The sequence below is a fragment of the Lutra lutra genome, chromosome 3 (assembly GCF_902655055.1).
Source record: "Lutra lutra chromosome 3, mLutLut1.2, whole genome shotgun sequence".
Taxonomy (NCBI): domain Eukaryota; kingdom Metazoa; phylum Chordata; class Mammalia; order Carnivora; family Mustelidae; genus Lutra; species Lutra lutra.
The window spans coordinates 184,018,664-184,040,737 of NC_062280.1; positions in this window are offsets into that span (position 1 = coordinate 184,018,664).

Below are 22,074 nucleotides of genomic sequence, written 5' to 3' on the forward strand. Positions count from 1 at the left end.
GTCTATAGTGCCTAGAGCAATCTATACTTTCAATGCCATTCCGATCAAAATTCCACTGGCATTTTTCAAAGAGCTGGAACAAACAATCCTAAAATTTGTATGGAATCAGAAGAGACCCAAATTGCTAAGGAAATGTTGAAAAAGAAAAACAAAACTGGGGGCATCATGTTGCCTGATTTCAAGCTTTACTACAAAGCTTTGATCACTAAGACAGCATGATACTGGCATAAAAACAGACACATAGACAAGTGGAACAGAGTAGAGAGCCTGGATATGGGCCCTCAATTCTATGGTCAAATAATCCTTGACAAAGCAGGAAAAAATATACAGTGGAAAAAAGACAGTCTCTTCAATAAATAGTGCTGGAAAAATTAGACAGCTATGTGTAGAAGAATGAAACTCGATCATTCTCTTACATCATACACAAAGATAAACTCAAAATGGATAAAAGACCTCAATGTGAGTCAGGAATCCATCAGAATCCTAGAGGAGAACATAGGCAGTAACCTCTTCGACATCAGCACAACAACTTCTTTCAAGATATGTCTCCAAAGGCAAAGGAAACAAAAGCAAAAATGATTTTTTTGGACTTCATCAAGATCAAAAGCTTCTGCACAGCAAAGGAAACAGTCAACAAAACAAAGAGGCAACCCACAGAATGGGAGAAGATATTCGCAAATGACAATACATACAAAGGGCTGATATCCAGGATCTATAAAGAACTCCTCAAACTCAACACACACAAAACAGATAATCATGTCAAAAAATGGGCAGAAGACATGAACAGACACTTCTCCAATGAAGACATACAAATGGTTATCAGATACATGAAAAAATGTTCATCATCACTAGCCATGAGGGAGATTCAAATCAAAACCACATTGAGATACCACTTTACACCAGTTAGAATGGCCAAAATTAACAAGACAGTAAACAACGTGTGTTGGAGAGGATGTGGAGAAAGGGAAACCCTCTTACACTGTTGGTGGGAAGGCAAGTTGGTGCAGCCACTTTGGAAAACAGTGTGGAGATTCCTTAAGAAATCAAAAATAGAGGGGTGCCTGGGTGGCTCAGTTGTTAGACACCTACCTTTGGCTTGGGTCATGATCCCAGGGTCCTGGGATCAAGACCCACATTGGGTTCCCAGCTCTGTGGGAGCCTGCTTCTCCCTCTCCCACTCCCTCTGCTTCTGTTCCCTCTCTCACTGTGTCTCTCTCTGTCAAATAAATAAATAAATAATCTAAAAAAAAAAGAAATTAAAAATAGAGCTTCCCTATGACCCTGCAATTGCACTACTGGGTATTTACCTGACAGTACAGATGTAGTGAAAAGAAGGGCCATCTGTACCCCAATGTTCATAACAGCAATGGCCACAGTCACCAAACTATGGAAAGGACCAAGATGCCCTTCAACAGATGAATGGACAAGGAAGATGTGGTCCATATATACTGTGGAGTAATATGCCTCCATCAGAAAGGATGAACAACCAACTTTTGTATCAACATGGACGGGACTGGAAGAGATTATGCTGAGTGAAATAAGTCAAGCAGAGAGAGTCAATTATCATATGGTTTCACTTATTTGTGGAGCATAAGAAATTACACGGAGGACATGGGGAGATGGAGAGGAGAAGGGAGGTGGGGGAAATTAGAGGGGGAGATGAACCATGAGAGACTATGGACTCTGAAAAACAATCTGAGGGTTTTGGAGGGGCAGGGGATGGGAGGTTGGCTGAGCCTGGTGGTGGGTATTATGGAGGGCATGTATTGCATGGAGCACTGGGTGTGGTACATAAACAATGAGTTCTAGAACACTGAAAAGAAATTTAAAAAATAAATAAAAATTTTTTAAAAAGTAAAAATCAGTCAATACAATACATGATATTCATAAAATAAGAGTAAGAAAACTATGTTATCTCACTAAGCACAGAAAGCATCTTACAAAATCCACCACTCTTTCATGATAAAACACTTAAGAAACTGGAAATACAAGGCAACCTCAATCAAACAAAGAGCATCTATGAAAAAAAGCACAGTTAACATAGAACTTAATGATGAAAGATTAAATGCTTTTCCCCAAAACCAGGACAAAACAAAAAATGTGTACTCTTGTCACTTATACTTAACATTGTACTGGGGATTCTATGCAGGGAAATTGGGCAAGAAAAGGAAATAAAAGTCATATAGAATAGAATAGGAAGGAAGACAGATTAGAAAGAAAGACATAAATTTATCTCTATTCATAGTTACATGGTGCTATACATTAAAAAAAAAAAAACAAGAAATCCACTAAAAAACTACTAGAATAAACAAGTTCAGTAAGTTTTCAGCATAAAAAGGTACAAAAACAATGAATACTGTTAAGCTGAAAATAAATTTTAAAAAATGATTTAAAAAATCAATACACAAAAATCAATTATATTTCTATAGCTTAGCAATTAACAATTCAAAACTGAAATTATAAAAACAATTTCAGTTTCAATACCATCAAAAAGAATAAAATACTCAGGAAAAAAGTATTTGGAAAACATAAACATCAGATTTAGACCTCTATCTAGAAAATATAAAGAGCATTTACACTCAATACTAGGAATAACCACCTGACATTCAAAAAAAAAAAAAAAAAGGGTAACTGATTTGAACAAACACTTCACAAAGAAAACATACAAATGGCAAATTTGTCATTAAAGAAACATCACTAATCATTAGGGTAGTGCAATTTAAAACTACAGTGAAAAACCACTAGATACCCACTAAAATAGCTAAAATTTATTTTTTTTCACTGCCCAAATGGCCTTTATTTTTAAAATTTAAATTAAATCAATTAACATGTAGTGTATTATTAGTTTCAGAGGTAGAGTTCAGTGATTCATATGTCTTATATAACACCTAGTGCTCATTACATCACATGCCCTCCTTAAGGTCCAGCACCTGGTATCCCATTCCCCCAAGCGCCCCCCCACCCCCAGCCCCTCCAGGAACTCTCCCTTTGTATCCTATGATTAAAAGTCTTTTATGTGGGTTAACCAGGTGGTGGGTATTACATTAAAACTACAAAGACTACATCAAAAACTAATAATGTACTATATATTAGTTAACTGAATGTAATTTTTTAGAAAAAAGTAAAAAATAGAGACACAATTTTAGAGATGAAAATTATACAAAAATAAGAGTTTCTTATGGTTTTTCTCTCTGATTTTTGTCTTGTTTTATGAAAGAGCTAAAATTTAAATGAATGCAATGCCAAGAGTTGGCTAGGACATGGAGTAACTTAAGCTCACATACATTGCTCATGGGAAAACAAATGGCACAAAGATTTTAGAAAACAATTGGCCATTTATTATAAGGTTGAACATACAGTTACGATACATAATTACCATACATTCCAGCTATCCCCATCCTAGATATTTATCCAAGCTAAAATAAAAACATATGTTGACATAAAGATAGCTTAATTTTCTATCATCTGGCTAATGGATAAACAAATTGTGGCATATCAATAGAATACTATTCAGCAATTCAAAGAACAAACAACATGAATTAAACTCGAAATACATTATGTCAAATGAAAGAAGCCAGAAAAAAATAAAAAACCTATTGTTTGATTCCTTTTGTGTGAAACAATAGAAATGGTGAAACTATCATGACAGAGAGTAGAGATCAGTAGTCAGAGGCTAAAGGTAGAGAGAAAGCATTAACCACAGAGCAATATGTGGGAAATTTGGGGAAAATATAAATGTTCTATATACATTTGTGAAAACTTAATAAACTGTACCTTAAAATGGGTGAATTTAATTTTACTGAATTATACTTCAATAAAGATGTTTGGTTAAATTAAAATAAGCATATTATCTTAGAGGCACACCTTACATATAAATCAAAGAAAAATATTAATTCAAGGCTAGAAATGCTATTTAAGTCTTGGTGTGGAATAATCATGGTAATGGTTGATGTATAAAATTTATTTCTACCAGACTGTAATGTCCATGTCTAACTATCAAATAATTGTGCATTTATTTTTTCACATTACAATTACTTCATTAATACCCCAATGTATCATCAAATAATATATATACCCCTTCCCTCCTTCACAAAATAAAGTAGTAAGAATTTAAAAAGAAATTGAGTCCCATGTTTATTTGCTCTTCATTCCTAGAAATCAGTGGAAGACATAAAAAATTAGAAATCTCAAATTTAGTATGAACTCTAATATTTCCTTTGTGAATGTCTTAATACATTTTTACTTTTACTTGTCCTTTATAAAAGTATATTGAAATTCCCTTTATAAAGGAATTGGTCTCTTTAAGTATTATTCACTTTTTAACTCTTTTCATTTTTATAAATACTCATCATCTCCCAAGTATGCACATACACACACCAATATACACTCAATTAAAATTTGTCTATATTTATCTTGGGAGGGAATTTCATAGGTTTTAATCATTGATTTTGAAGCTTAAATAATTACCTGAAAACCTGAAATGATTTCAAAATAGAATTGTTAAAGTTTCAAGAAAAATCTCAACTGAATACCCTGCAAAAATAAAACGTGTTTTTCTGTTAATTAACAAGTTGGTAAATAACCTATGATCTTCTCTCAAGTGAAAACTTTTGTTCCAGGAATTTAACCTCCACCTAGTCAAAAAAGCACAAGAGACATTTTTCCTTTTCTAAGTAATTAATTGCTCTCCAGATATGGTGGCCCCATATTTTCAATGTTTGGGTGTAAGAGCAACTGATAATTGATGTGTGAATATTCTGAGGAGATGAGATCTAAGTAGATTACCAACTAGGTGAAATAGGCATCATGTATGATTTAAGGAGCCCATGGCTTACAATAGCTCCATTCTAAAAATTTCACAATATTGTCTTTTTTTTATTGTGTTATGTTAGTCACCATAAAATACATCATTAAGTTTTGATGCAGTGTTCCAAGATTCATTGTTTATGTTCGACACCCAGTGCTCCATGCAATATATGTCCTCCTTAATACCCACCTCCAGGCTCACCCATCCCTCCACCCAACCCCACCTCCAAAACCCTCAGTTTGTTTCTAGTAGTCCACTGTCTCTCGTGGTTCATCTCCCCTTCATTTCCCCCAATTCACTTTTCCTTTCCATCTCCTAACGTCCTCTATGTTATTCCTTATGTTCCACAAGTAAGTGAAACCATATGATACTTGACTCTCTCTGCTTGACTTATTTCACTCAGCATCATCTCCTCTAATCCCATCCATGTTGGTGCAAAAGTTGGGTATTTATCCTTTCTGATGACTGAGTAATATTCGCTATATTGTCAACACAGTCGTTCTTAACAAATAATCATTAACCATTGCTTTTCTTGGAAAATTGAAATCACCTTTGAAATGCATTCTAAAAATAAAATTGTATATTTTTACAGTGTGCAAAACAAGCTATAGAATGAGGGAATTCGGGAGTCATAAACTCATGTCCCAAACTTTTGCATTTTGGCTTCTTTCTGAATTAGTCTATCAATCTATTTCTTCAAAATAATACTTAGCAATATTTATCTCCATGCTCCTTGCAAAGGCTTCCTTTCTCTAGCTTAAAAAGTCCACAGCATTTAAAATTGTAGTCCAACTTTCTTTTATAAAACCAACTTCTCGAACATTCAGGATTTCCTATTCTTTCTCGGTCTATAAACATATCGTTTGTCTCCTCTCCTGTTTCCTAATCCTTTTGCTCCTGAAAAGTAGGCATAGCTGAAAGTTTTTGCATAGCTTTCTTCCCCGTTCTCAATCATCTGTCTCATCTAGCCTGATCATCTCGACATTGTGTCTATTATACAATGCAAATGGCTAAAAAAGTTTGTAGTTCCCAACGTAACTACTCTTCCCAATTATATTGAGATACTTCCAACCACCTATAGGACATTAATACCTATCCCCAAGTACCACAGGTATTTCAGATTCTTAATGCAAAAAAAAAAGTCAATTAGTAATTTCTCTTTCTCGTGCCAGTCCCTGGTCCTAACTTTCTCTTTTCTTCAATAATACCAAAGTTTTTGGCAATATCCATACTCAAAATCATATCATTCTCTTTTTTCCTTCCAATCTGTTACTAAGTCCCACAGAAACCTTGTTGAATTTGCTCCTCTCTCTTTCTACTTCCTATATTTCTTTTCTTTTAGGTTTTTACCTGAGCTGTGATAGTAACTCTCTGGTTTATTTTTCCACATTCAGCTTCCCCCTCCACTTTAATGAAAATAGTATGTGATCACAAGATTAAATCTCTACTTGTGATATTTACCTTATCAAAAAATTTAAATGACTTCCCTTTTTAACGAATAAAGTACAAATTCTTATAGGACATTTGGGGATATTCAGTTGGATTCTAATCTATGTTGTTACATCCTCTCTTTCTACTCTCCCACTTCCATTAAAACCTAAAAACTTTCAATAAAAAGATTTCATAATGAATCTTTGTGCATATGTTCTATTTTCCAATCCCCCATTTTGTGGCAAATATGGATTCTTTATGCAGAATAATTTCTCCCATTTCCTCTAGTTGAAACCCTATCTATATCTGAGGATTCACTTTAAGTCTGACTTTCTTCATGAACTTTTCTTTATTCTCCAACTGAAAAGGATCTCTTTCAACATAAACAACACATTTTTCACAGACATTTACATCAGTGCCTTCTGTCTGGAGAATTTATGTGCCTTTATCTTTATTATGAATTTATAACCTTTGGAAGTGGGATACTGGGTCTTATTTGTGCATCCCCAATAATTATGGTTATAATAAGTTGGTCAATAAATAAACTCTTTAGATAAAGCACAAAGGGAAGGAGAGGCCAGAAAATCTGTGAAAATTTGCAGTCAATACAAATGACAAGAATTACTGATATAATAGCAATAGATCATATTAGCTGTCTAATACATTGCTGGCACTGTTAAACACATTTTAACATAATTTGAAATGACTGACTGTGGTAGACTACATGGTGTCCTATCTTCCTTGCAGGCGTCCTATTTTATTATTCTACGAAATGCCAGCACTACCATTTGGTAAATAAAAGGGAAAATACACATAACGTTAGGTTCTCCCTTCCTTTCAAATTTATCAACAGATAATTCTCATTAAGTGGATTTTGTGGACAATTCACAAGCACAGAAAGTTAATTTCTAGGTGAACCAACCAGAAAAAACTTACCAGACCATTATAAGAATTGCCAGCTTGCTCCTCTATTTTTGCTCATAGAAATGATGTGGGGCGCTGGGGTGGCTCAGTGGGTGAAAGCCTCTGCCTTAAGCTCAGGTCATGATCCCAGGGTCCTGGGATTGAGCCCCACATCGGGCTCTCCGCTCAGCAGGGAGCCTGTTTCCTCCTCTCTCTGCCTCTGCCTGCCTTTCTGCCTACTTGTGATCTCTGTCAAATAAATAAATAAAATCTTCAAAAAAAAGAAAGAAAGAAAGAAAGAAATGATGAGATGAGAAAAAGTTACAAAAGCCAGACTGAGTCCATATAGTAGGAGATCTATAGTGACTCATGGGAAGCAAAAGAGCAAGTTAGTTAAATTTAAGTGCTCAGAAGTTGAACTGGCTGGTTTTGAATCTATAATTCAATATTATCTAGCTTTATGACCCTGGTCAAGTTATTTAGTTTTTCCAAGCCTCAGTCCTATAAAATAGGGTAATAACATAACTCTTGGAGATGATGGGAAATTAAATGAATTGATGAGAAAAGTAAATGTTTTTAATTTAACATTAACTAATGTTTTACTTCCAGCCAGATGATGTCTTAAAATTCTTACCTATTATTTTTGCTATTTTCTTTCCTTCTTTTTCTAATTTAACTTGCTTACTTTTTATAATTGCCAACATAATCCATATTATAAAATTTTTAAAAAATATTTTATTTATTTATTTGACAGAGATCACAAGTAGGCAGAGAGGCAGGCAGAGAGAGAGAAGGGGAAGCAGGCTCCCTGCTGAGCAGAGAGCCCGATGCGGGGCTTGATCCCAGGACCCTGAGATCATGACCTGAGCCGAAGGCAGAGGCTTTAACCCACTGAGCCACCCAGGAGCCCCTATTATAAATTTTTTTTAAAAGATGTGAAAAATAAGAAAAGAAAGGTCTCTGAAATTTTAACCGATTTTGAGAAAATCTTGTTAAAATTTTGGTAATCATTTTCTTTTGTATTTTGTCTGTGCCTTTAAAAAGAAACAAGTTATCTTTGATACCAAAGCTTAACTCATCCTAGAATCCATATATGCATGGGAAATGTAAACTTACTTATTTTATATGGTGAATCTGGTCTTCCTCTTGTACCTCCAACAAATGATTTGCAGGAATAGAACGACTAATGATGTCCAATCTGATGTACAACTTAGTCTCATTCCATAATTTAATTGGTTTGCCTTCAGGTTTAATGATTTTGAGCATCTCTCTATACATTTATTCTATGCTCAGACTCTGTTAGGGAAAAAATAATGCTTATTCAGTCAGTCATACTTCTCAGTCTTAGGTTCTCCAAACCCAGCTTATGTCCAAGACAGTACTCGGTTACAAGGGTGGGGAAGCAAAATGTATGACTTTTGTAGCTTCACATTGTAGAGAAGAATTAAGGTTATCCATTTTCTATCTCCTCTGGCTTCCTGTCAAGTCAAACGTTCCTTGTCCAGTCAGATGCTGCTTTCTCTGCTGGCATTTGTGGATAACATCTGTGGCTGGTGAGATTTTAATCAATTCCCAGAACTTGGATAATTCTCAGAGATCACTAGTATCAATTTCAGCTTCTCAGTATCTCCATTTCTCTTAGTTTTCAAAAGCTACACTTTATATTATTTTGTAGATGTTGACTTTCGTTTTATTTCTAACTGATGCTGATTTGAATACAGAAAAAGTAATGGTTTTTCTTATACTGATTTAAAATCAATTAAACTCTACTATTATTTGTAACAGTTTTATTTTTAGTTGTTTATCTTGGCTTTCCTCAAGACTGGTGGTATAGCTTTTATTGAGGTAAGTATCCAGTGGGCAGGTCTCCTGTTGCCTTTTGTATTCCAGAGCAGAACACAGAGATTTAGCAGAGCTGAACCTAAGATTCTGAGAAAGGGAACCCAGACCTTGAGCTGTAAGCCTTCATGCTTCAAAAAACACCAGGTTTTCTAAGGGTGGGATAACACTGGAGTTTAGGAGTTTTCATTGTAGTTGACAATGAAGCAGGGACCCTGTGGCCACCACCTCAAATCCACAGAATTTTCTTGAAATGCAACATTCAAGGAATGAGTTTTAGTTTAAGTTTCACCTCCCCCATAATCTTCTAAAATAAAAACTGTGCTCGCTCCCTTTAAACATTTTTGTCTATTTTCTTGCTTTGCTTAATTGCACTGGCTAGTATCTGAAAGAAAATATGAAAAATAGTGTTGATAGGGCAGTCATTTTTTTCTAATGTTTCATCACTGAACACTTAAGAATCATATATGTGATTATAATTGCTCTCCCTGTACATTTGTATATGTATGTATTTATGAATCATCTTTCATATTTTCACAAAATATGAATTTATCTGATTGTTTTATCTTGGTGTTATTTAACTTACACCGTTAACAATTACAACTCCTCCTCGCCCCTCTCCTTCTCCTCCTCCTCTCCCTCCCCCTCTTCTTCTTCCTCTTCTTCCTCTTTTCCTTCTTCTTCTTAAGAAAGAATGAGCATGGAGGAGGAGTGGATGGGAAGAATAGAGGGACGTGGGTGAGAAAGAATCTTAAGCAGGCTTCATGCCCAACACAGACCTCAATCTCATGACCCTGAGATCATGACTGGAGCCAAAATCAAGAGTCGGAGATTTAACCAACTAAGCTACCCAGGTGCCCTACTCGACTACCACTTCTCTTCCTCATAAACAGCAAAGTAGATGTAGGGGTTGCCAACAAAGAATTTCAAAGTTTTGTTTGAAGTTCTTCAAGTTTCTCCAAAACAGTTTATCTTGCTTGGAATATTTGCTTATTATAAAGTATATATCAAGTTTTATCCAGGACAAAGATGGAATTTTGTCAAAGCCTTTTCCTACCTATCAAAATAATTATATGCTTTTATCCTTTAATTTAAATGTAGTGAACTGTACTAATAAATTTTATCATGTTAAACCTTATTTGTGGTCCTTGGGATAAACCCTACTAGAGTTATATTGAGCTATTTTTAACATATAGCTTTATTCTGTGTATTTTTTAAATATCAGTCTTTCGTATTGTGCTATATTTCTTCAATGTTAGCGTCTTAGCCATATGGCTTTATAGCAAAAAATGGAAAACAGACCTTTTTTTTCTGGAATAATTCACTTGATATGAAAATTAGATGTTCCATGATTGGATTGATAAGTTCAATTATGCAATCATCTGAACCTTGTGATTCTTTAAGTATAGATCTTTTAACTCTCACAAAACATTGTGAGTTTCTCCCTCTTGTTATTTGTATCCTTGTGTTTTGTATTTCCTTTCCTTCTTAGGTTCATTTTACATAGTTTATTTTAAACCAATATAATTTACATATCTAAGTTGTCAATTTATTAACAGGGAATTGGGTGAAACAGTGAAATATTATCTTAAAATTCTTTAACGTCATCAATATGTATTTTTCTTTTCTCCTAATGTTCTTATGTTTGTGCTGCATTTTATTCTGCGTTCTTGAATGGGCAAGTGAGTGGTTCATTTTTATTTTTTCCCCTAAGAATAAGCTGTTGGCATCTCTACCAGTCTTAAGCTCCCTAATTCATTTATGCTTTCATTTCCATTACTTTTTCCCTCTATATTCCTTGGGTCCACTGTGCTGTTTTTCATAACTTTTAAGATTTTATTTAATTTACTACTTTCATTACTTTTGTTTGTGCTAAAAATATTTGAAGCCATGTTATTATTATTTTATAAATACTCTACAATTGTGGCTTTTTAGTTCTTCTTGCCCCAAGAGCTCTTTAGAAAAGAATGGTATTAAAATGTCAAATGCTTTGGGGTTTTTGTTTCTAAATTTGACATTTATTTTTTTACTTTGTTAGACTGTGGTTTCAGAATGTGATCTGAGGTATTTTTCCCCTTTGGAATTTCTTTTTGCCTAATATGTGATTATGATTTTTTTTAAATGCTCCAGGGACCATTTAAAAAGAAGATTATCTCTTTGTAGATTTTAGCTTTTAGTACATATGTTTATTTATTTGACTACAATATGTTAATGTTTTATAATATTGTTTAGATTTTTATGTAGGAACAACTTTTATATACATGATATATCAAGGACAGAAAAACTATCTCTTAAGTTCTCTCTCACCTGTTGCTCTTGCATCTGTTTCTTATTTCTGTTCCTGCAATGTTTTGTTCAGATATTCTGATGTTAAGTCAGTTGGTACATAAAGGCTCATTAAGAACTCAGTTCGTAATTTTAAAAGGATCATGTTCTCATTTAATTAATATTTTCCAAAATTGTATTTTGATATTAAACATTCTTTCTTCTTTTTTGTTTATTTTTGCTGATTAGATCCTTGCCCATTATTTCAACTTTTCTGAGTTATTTCAGACATTTTATTAACATGGGTTGGAATTTAGTTATGAGCCCATTTAATGTATGGATTTCTTTCAGTAGTCTTTTTTTGTTATACTAATCTCATTGCCCACAGGAGTAGGAACTGTTTTTAATACTATTAGAGACTATGTTTATACATTTAAATAATATGGGTATCTATCAATGTGACATTTTCAGAAACTCTGTCCAGAGAGTCTACCCTCTGTGAGAGATCTAGAAGCTAAAGTGAGAACACCATCTTCTTTTTTCACCCTGACTTTCCACCGTAGCTCTTTTGGTTGTATTCGAGGTTTCATCCCAGTCTGTTATTTTCTAATCATAAGTGACTGATGATGCATTTCAAGAATTGTCCCTTTCAAAGCAGTTATTAACCATATTTATATGGTTCATTTATATTATTTATTTTTTTTTAATTGTGCTTGCCTCTGGTGTTTTATATGTCAGCATTCCTACTCATGAGTTATATGTTTTCTTTTTTTAACTCTGTAATATAGTCACATAGTTCACAATTCAGAAAACATAAAGGGGCCTACAGAAAAAGTCTGACCTTTGCCTGTGTCCCCAATGCCCCTCCAGGCAGATGGTGTCTTCGCAGGTAATAAGACGGATTTGTGACTGTGTATATTTCTAAATATGTGATATTAAGAGATGACAGCCTTCCACTTATTGGTTGTGTGATGTGGGTCAAGTTACTCAAGCTCCTTGAGTTTTAGTTTTGTTATCTTTAATATAGGAAATCCTTTATTTATTTAATCATCAAATATCTAGTGAGCACCTATGTGTTAGGCTCTGTGGTAGGTACTGAAGGTAAATCAGTAAATAATACAGATGTGTCAGTTATGGGAAAAGAATGACAGTAACTGCATTGAAATAATTTTTTAATAGAATAGGAAGTGCTTTCTAAGTGTTCACTATCACATATACATTCTTCTTGCCTTCTTTTTTATACAGGTAGTGGTTCAACATTATATGCATTGGTCTATTCTTTGCTTTTTTTATTTAAAAAATTATAAATATATCATGAAGGTCTTTCCATAACTCTACACAAAGACCTTTATCATTATATTTTACACCTACATAATATCCATTGTTTGATATGCCATAATTTAACTTGTCCCCTATTGATAGATTTTTGTTTTGTTTTGTGTGTGTGTGTATGTGTGTGCATGTGTGTGTGTGTATGTAGCACTTAGCTGCTAAAAAGAGATTATTGCAGTGAATATATATATTTTTTTTACTTTGTACATAAGCGAAATAATTGTAGAGACGAAATTGCTGGGCATTAGGTATGCAATGTGTAATTTCAATAGACAATACCTCCCCTGCAAAAGGATTGTGCCAATTTACATTCTCAAAAGCAGTGAAGAGGTGTGGCTATTCTCCTCACCTTCAGATACAGAATAGGCTATTAACCTTTTAGACTGTGGATGCCTTGAAAGGTAACAAATGGTATCTCACTCCAGATTGACTTTTTATTTCCCTCATCATGAGTGAGTTTGGTTGAGGATCTTTTCACATGTCTAAAATCTAAACTCTTTCTTTGTTTTGCGATCTCTTTATAATCTTGTCATTTCTTTATTTATTTGTCATGTCTTTATTTATTGGCCTTTGTTCCTTCGATTTGTAGGAATGCTTTATTTTTAAGGAAAATTAGACTTCTGTCTATGGGTTACAAATAGTTTTACCAAGCTTGAATTTTGAACATACTTATGATCAATCTGCCATTGTTTTTATTCTGTTTAAATAGTTGGAAGTTTCAACCATTTTCCTTATGGCTTCTAAGCTTTCTGTCACAGAAAGGCCTTCTTGATTCTAATATTATAACATTTTACCCATGAAGTAAAAGTAGTTTTTTGGAGTAGTTTTTTGGTTTTTGAAGTAGTTTTATGGTTTTATTTCTATCTTCAATTTTTTTTTTCATTTGAAATGTACCCTGGTATAAAATATGAGACATGGAAGAACACTCTTTAGTCCAGATGCTACCAAGACACCCCACCACCATTTGGTTTTAATAATCTTTCCACCACTGTCTAAGATGCAATCTTTATCATTTAGTACATTCCTATATGATTTGTGCCTAGTTAGGGACTTTTTATGTGGTTCTATTAATATATTTGTTTATTCACGAGCCATATCACACTGTTTGAATTATTAAGGTTTAGTAATACTCTTTAATACCTGGTAACACCCCTTACGCTTCCTTTGCAGAATTTTCCTATTTATTCTTGCTTGTTTTCAGTTTCCATTTGTATTTTAGGACCACCTCCTCCCAAAATTATTGGGGTTTTTTATGATTGTTTTAATTAAATGTATAGATTAATTTCGGGATAAAATTATTAGGGTTTTTTTATGATTGTTTTAATTAAATGTATAGATTAATTTTGGGATAATAGGTATCTTCGTGATGCTGTTTCTTACCATCCAAGTACATGCTATTTCTCCTTATCCAAGAATATAGTATGTCTCTTGAGTTGTTCAAGTATTCTTTTTTGGTTTACTGAGTCATTTCAAAGTTATCTTACAATAAACATTTCACTTTTATTGTTAAATTTATGGCTAGGTATAGTAGGCAGAGTTATGCCCCTCCCCGCCCCAAAGATGTCCTCATCAACTCAGAAACCATGAATATATTATGTTACATGGCAAAGGAGAATAAAGGTTAGAGATAGAATTAAGATCCCTAATAGGCTGATCTTGAGATGGAGTGATTACCCTGGATTATTCAGGTGGACCCCCTGCAATCACAAGGCTCCTTTATAAGTGAAAAGAGAAGGCAGTGGAGGAAGAATTAGAGATCTATCAGTGTGGAAAGAACTTGGCCTGGATTGGCTTTGAAGATGGAAGAAGAGCACCATGAGCCAAAGAATGTGGGCAGCCTCTAGAAGCTGAAAAGGGGAAAGAATGTGTTCTCTCCTACAGCAACCAAAAGGAATGCAGTCCTCCTGATCCTTTGATTCCAACTCATTTAGAGCCATTCCAGACTTGTCACATCCAGAACTGTAAGATAATAAATCTGTATTTTTTTAAAGCCCTACTTTTGCAATAATTTGTTACAGCAGCCATAAAAAACTAATATACTAGGCATTCTGTCTTTAATTGTTGATAATGTAAGTAAATTCCTTTATTGCCTTATATCATGTAGCATTTTATCAGTGGACTTGTTTACTATATATTAATTTTGAAGCTACCCTCTTACTGAATTCTTATTAGTGGTTTTAATTGAGATTTTTAAGTTTTTCAAATATATAAGCATTTCATCTGCAAGTAGTAATACTTTAATCTCTTTCCAATTTTTGTCATTTCTTTTTCATATCTAAATATGTTGGTTAGCATCCACAGACTCAATTCAGTTAATGGTGATTGTGGAGTATGTGCCCTGTTCTTGACACAGATGGGAGTTCTTCTAAAATTGTTTCAACAAGGATTGTAGCAGTCTTTTGTTTGACCTGTTTATTTTATCACACTAGGGTTCTTTTTTTTTTTTTAATACTTTTTTAAAAATTTTTTTTATATTTTTATTTTTTATTTTATACTTTATTTTTAAGAGTTAATATCAAGAGAGGTACCTGGGTTGCTCAGTCAGTTAAGTGTTGGACTATTGGACAGCTCAGGTCTTGATCTCATGGTCCTGAGATGGAGCCCCATGTCAGGTTCCCTGCTCATCAGGGAGTCTGCTTGAGATACTCCCTCTCCCTCTGCCCGCAACAATCCCCCCCCCCCCTCTGCTCGCTCTCTCTGGAATAAATAAATAAATATATATTTTTTTAAAAGTTCATATCAAGAATAAATATTTTTTAAAAAGGAATAAATATTTAATTTTGAAAAATGGTTTTTTCAACATGAAAATGACAGTCTGGCATTTCTATTTTACTCTATTATTATGATTAATTTTAGTTGTCAATGAACTATTGTTTCATTTCTTGATTAAATACCATTGCAAAAAGTATGTAATTATCTTAATGTGTTCCTGGTTACTTTGGAATTTTGCTTCCATGGTCATAGGAGATTGGTTCATAATCTTCTTTTTGTAAGTAACTCTTCCCTGTTTTTGTTTGTCTGTTTTCCTTCTACTGTACTTTGTTTTCGTTTTTTAAAAAAGTGGTTTCAGGTTCAGAGCAAAATTGAGAGAAAGATGTAGAGATTCCCCATGTAATCCCGGCCCCACACACACACATAGCCTCCCCCACTATCAACATTCCTCACCAGAGTAGGACGTTTGTTCCAAAGATGAATAAACCTGACACATAATAATCACCTAACACCCATAGCGTACCCTAGGATTATCTTTTGGTATTGTACATTCCATTGTTTCAGACAAATGTATATGACTTATCTATCATTATGATATCATACAGAGTTGTTTCACTGCCCTAAAAATCTTATGCACTCTGCCTATTCATCTCTACCCCATTTACCCCTGGTGACTATTAAACTTTTTATTGTCTCCATAATTTTGTGTTTTCCAGAATGTCATAGAGTTGAAATCATACAATATGTAAACTTTTTAGATTAATACCTTTCACTTAGTGATATGCATTTACAGTTTTTAAATGGGTTTTCATAGCTTGAGAGCTCATATATCTTTAGCATTGTGTAATATTCCACTGTCTGTATGTATCACTATTCATTTATCCTTTTACTTACTGGAGGACATCTGGTTGCTTCCAAGTTTTAACAATTGTAAGTAAAGCGACTCTACATCTGTGTGTGGGTTTTTGTATGGATGTAAGTTTTCAACTCCTTTGGGTAAATATCAAGGAACACAACTGCTGGGTCATATTGTAAAAGTATGTTTCACTCTGTAAGAAAATACCAAACTGTCTTTCAAAATAGCCATACCATTTTTCACTCCTACCAACAGTGAATGAGAGTTTCTCCACCTCCTAGCCAATATTTGCTAATTGTCAGTGTTCCAGACTTTTGGTCATTCTGATAGGCTTGTAGTGGTATCTCATTTTAATTTTAATTTGCATTTCTCTGAGATATATGGTATCTCCTGTAGTATCTATTTTATGCATAATAATGTTAGGTTTGTTTGTTCATAGGCATCCATAACTTTTAGATCTATATTGTTAATTGCACATCTTAACATTATTCTTCTTTGTCCCCATTAATTCTTCAAGGTCCTGCCTTCAGACTTAACTGAATGTGAAAGCATAACTCAGCTTCTTTTTGTTTGCATTTGCTTGGCGTATCTGTGCCCACATTTTTGTTTTTCAATCTTTCTAAATTACGTTAGAAGTCCATTCTCTTGAAAGCAGCATGGCATGGGGTTTTTCCTTTGTAATCTGTTCTGAAAGTCCTATTTATTGATATGTCTATTTATTTACAGTTGTTGATAAGATTATTTGAGGCGGGTGGGTGGGAGGTTGGGGGAACCAGGTGGTGGGTATTAGAAAGGGCACGGATTGCATGGAGCACGGGGTGCGGTGCAAAAACAATGCATACTGTTATGCTGAAAATAAATTAAAAAAAAAAGATTATTTGCTCTTAATTGTCAGCCTAGTTTATGCTATACTTTCTGATTTTTTAATTTTTCTGACATTTTACTTCTTTTAAACATCTTTTAAACATCATTTTAAACATCTTTGAAACATAATTTACTTCTTTTAAACATCTTTTAAAGTTTTCTTTATTACATCCTGGTATTTATGCTTGTAACTTAAAGTATAATCTTATCTAATACAGGTAGCCCTCCATTTTTTCAGACAATATATATTAATTTTATACTATAATTGATAAATTTACCTTTCTTTTTCTCTCTTCCTTTGTCTTCACTCTCATTTTTGGTCAATGGTTATTGACCATATTTGCCATGATACTCTAAATTTGGTTATATTTCTCTTTTTTGATAGGTACTTTTAAATGATTTCCTTTGACTTCCAGTTAATAGAAATGAAGAAATCACCATTACTCTACATAATACGTGGTGTCTTTTTTTTGTCTCTAATTTTTGTTCTTTACATTACCAGTGCATTTGGCATTTGTATTCTATACTGTACTTCCCATCCCCACATTTTTTAGCATTATCAATACATTCAAGTTTAATAAATATTGCTAGTGATCCCCCAGTAACACATTTATTTTGCATTTTAATAATTAGTTCCTTTCATTTTATTTGGGCTCCAGTCATCAAACAAGAGGCTACATTACTCAGGGTCTAACACAGTGAGGTACACCTTTTTGACTAAGTTTAACTAGTTGAGTATGAATTAAACTGTTTCCTACTTCCAGGATATTTCCTTAAAGAAGAAGCTACCTGCTGTTGGCTTCCATATTCCCCTGTTTGCCTGGATGGGAAATGAGCCAATCTAAACTGCAGAGATGAAGTATGTAATCATCCTGGGAGATAGTGAAGAAATAAGATATAAAAACCTAGGTCCATGAATGTCTTCCTAGAGGATACTCACCATGACAGCCCTGGACTGCTCACATCAGGGTTATTTCATGAAAACAGTAAAAAATAAAAGTTTTGTCCAATTTAGGTCAGTGAATTTGGAGTCATTTTGTCACAGAGACTTAGCCTCTACTATAAGTAATACTAAAATAAATCCAGTGATCAGAACTGAGTATTTTGTTGTAATTTTGCCAGTTATATCTTGATAAACTAAGTTTGTCCTCCAGTGAAATTCCTCAAAAAGAACTCATGGGGAAAATATTCCATATATATATATATATATATATATATATATATATATAGTAACATTCACTATATACATACATATATATAGTGAATGTTACAAAAAAATTAAAGTCAAAGGACTTTTTTACTAAAAGAAACTGAATAGACAAAATCACCAATTGCAAATCATCCACCTAGGATGGATCCTAATTCCTAAGAAAGCAAACTGTAAAATATATAATCACAACAACTTAGAAAAATTTTATATGCACTGGATATTAAGTGAAATTATGGAACAATTTTATATTCCTTAGATGTAATAACAGTTTAATGTTAAGTAGGGAATTGACCTTACTCTTAGGAAATGAATGTTCAAGTAATTAGGAATAAAGTTGCCTGAAGTCCCAAGCTTACTTTTAAATATATACATAAATATTTAGAGAGAGAGAAAGAGTCAGAAAGAAAAAGAGAGAGAAGGAGAGGATAAGGGAGGGAAAAAAAAAGGAGAGGATGAGATGAGTCTGGAGATAAACCAAATATGTCCCCAAAAAGGTAAAAAATTGTGGAATTCAAGTGGAGGATATATAAGAGTACTTTTTTTTTTTAAATTCTAAAATAAACTTTGGGGGACTGTGTATTTAAAGCACTCAAAAACATGTTTATTGCCTTTATACTTAAATGACAGTGGGTTAGACATAAAAACCTTGGGTGCCTTCTCTTTCCTTTGGCATTTTGTAGGTATTATTCTATTGACTGCTTGCATAAAAGGTTACTGTGGAGAAATGTAAGTTGAATTAATTTATATAATAAGTTACTTTATATTCTCATCTGGATTTCCAGTGAATTCTTTTGGTATGTTAAAAGACAAATAACTTCCCTGCCTTGCCTTATTGTTAACCATTCTTGCTCATTTTCTACTGGGAAGAACACAATATGACCTTTCAATTTGTAAGTTCATGTCTTTTTAATCTCAAAAATAGTTATATGTTTCTTTTGTTCCTGTTTCTTGATAGAGGATTCCAGTTATGCATAGGACTTCCAAATCAGTCATTTTTTTAAATGTCTCTTTTCTTAATTGTATAAGTCTATTAATGTATTTTTTTCTATTTAACGTCATTTACTTTTTTTCATTTTATCCTTTGTTTTCACAATAATCTGTTCTTCAATGAACGTCTTGCAAGTTTAGCTGAATTTGTTTAATAGTTTTATGTTATTTCCATACTTTCCTGTGTACTACCAGCTGATAAATATTTATTGTCTCTACTTATCTTCCCAGAGCTTTTGCCTTTTGGCTTTGTTTCTTACTTGATAGAAAATTTAACTTACTAAGATATTCCTAAATTTATAGTGAAAAACTTCCTTTTTTTCTGATTTTGTCTTTGAACAGATCCTGTGCTGGTGCCTCCTTGTAACACTAAGGAAGGGAAATGTTTCCCGCAGCAACTACTTGCTGGGAGTACACATCAGAGACAGAAAGCAATAGTATTCAGGACAGGCTTGATTTCTTATGATCAAGGGTTCTGGGTGTGACTTGTTCCAATGCAATGGAAATAGGCATCAATTTTCTTAATTCAAAGCCTCTTTCTATGCTGCAACAGAGACAGCATTACTTGCACATATGTATTGCCCATAGGATTTTCTCAATTCCTCTGCTTCCTGGAACCATGCTAGGTCAAGTAAAACTCATGTCAGGTTTACCGTTACATCTGTAGCTGAAAATAAGGAACTCTGGTTTATCACCTGGCATGATCTTCATCATTGATACAATATTTTTTGCTGGCTCCTACTCTTATCTAAAGCTCTTATCATCATTTATTGCCTTTCTCCTACTTCCTCTGCTGCATGCCCTCTATTGTAAGCCACCCTTCCAAATATCTTTTTAAACCACTTTATTGAGGTATAATTGACATACAAAAAGGTACACATATTTAATGTATACAACTTAATGAATTTAGAGATGAGCCTGTGTCTCTAAAACCATTATGAAAATCTTTGCCAAAAACCATTATTAATCACTTCCAAAAGCTTGCTCCCACCCTCTATGCTTATATTATTATTATTATTATTATTATTATTACTATTTTATATCTGGTGATAGGGGTTTTAACTGTTTTTCAGTTTCACCAACTATATTGTTACTATCTTTTGTTCATTGTTCTCCTTGGTACTTTTGAATGACTTCTAGAAAACAAGAGCGAAATGCTGATTTTATATTCCAATGTTTAAACAAAAAGCCTATTCATGATTTCTTTATCTTGAATTTTTATTCTTCTATTTTTAATATGACTAGGTTTGGTCTTCAGGAAGATTTTTCATAATGGTTAATAGATGATATATACTCAGCCTGTACATATTTAAAATACTCTTTCTGTCATCTCTATATGAAACTTGTACATACAAAGTAGACATGTTACTGGGGAAAAGTCTTTTCAACTTATAACTCCAAAGAAAATGTATCATCGTTTCCTGTTCCAGAATATTACTATGTGGAAATCACAGACTAGGAAATCACATTACTATGTGGAAATCACTGAACTTCCTCTTACCTGTGATTGTTTCTTCTTCAAGAATGATGATATTATTTTTTCCTTGACCTTAATGTTCAAAACTCTCACCATGTTATATCTTTGTCTGTGATTCTCTATTAGTTTTTTATTAAATCTTATTATACTTACAGTAACCTCTTTCAATATGCATGATGGATTGTGTTTTCAAAATCACAATATTGTCTATCCCACATGCCATCTTCAAAGTGATATTGCCACTCAAAAAGAGGTGGGTGTATGATCCCTTGTCTGAAATGTTGGCAGGATTCTGACTATAGATGATGAGACTCCAGGTAAGTTTTGAGAGTAGATGATTTTAAAAAGCCATGCACTCTGCTTTCTTCTCTTAAAACATTAGCTCTTAGAAGTCTTCAGTCACCAGGTAAGCAGTCCAAGTGTTCTGAGGCCCTGATGCTCTGAGGAGATCCAAACTAGCCCATAGTAAGACCACATGGAGCAGCCAAAAGATCTTTCTATGAAAAGAGAGAAAGATGCCCTGATCTTCCAGCTCGAGCTACCACATGAGAGTTCCTGAGCCAGAACCATCCAGGAAGTCATGAGAGAATATTTTTAAAGAAGTTGTTACTGTTTTAAGCCTTTAAATTCTGCACTGATTTCTTATACAGCAATAGATAAGTCATAAAATATGTGTGTTCAATTTTCCCTTTAAAGAAAGTTTTTTCTATATATCTTTAAATATTTTTGGAACTCAATTGTTGAGCTCTCTTCCTGAGAAACACTAATTATCCATTTATTTGTGAAATTAGGTAGATAGATAGCCATTTCTGCACACCTATGATTTTCTAAACATTTTCTCATATAATACTCCTTTTGTAGTATATGTGATCTTATCTAACTTACCTCCTGTATCATGTTTTTGATTTTTAGTGTTTATTGCTGTTGTGCATTTTCTGATTTTTATTTCACCAGTTCTTTTAGTTTTTTTTTTTCTTAAAAGAAGTGGTTTTTAAATATTTTAATATTTCATGTGTCTCTTCAATTTCTTTTCCTGGATTTGTTAGTAACTTTATTTTATATGATCCTTTGTTTCATAGAAATTCGCTGTTCTCTTTAAGTTCATTGAGACTGCATATAATTTTTTTCTGAAATTTCTTTTTCTTTCCAAGTAAATTCCTCTTCCAAAATTCAGTCTTAATTTTTTGAATGTTAATCCATTCCTTCAATTGCTTTTGTGGTATTTTTTGCACATCAAAAGTAATCATCTTTAAATGGAAACCAGCGTATAAGTTTTGCAATGTGTAAAAAGATAACATGGGTGGAGTCCCATTATCTAATCTTTTTTAAAAAAATAAGATATCAGAGTCATCTGGGACGCCTGCCTGGCTCAGTTGGTTGAGCGGCTGCCT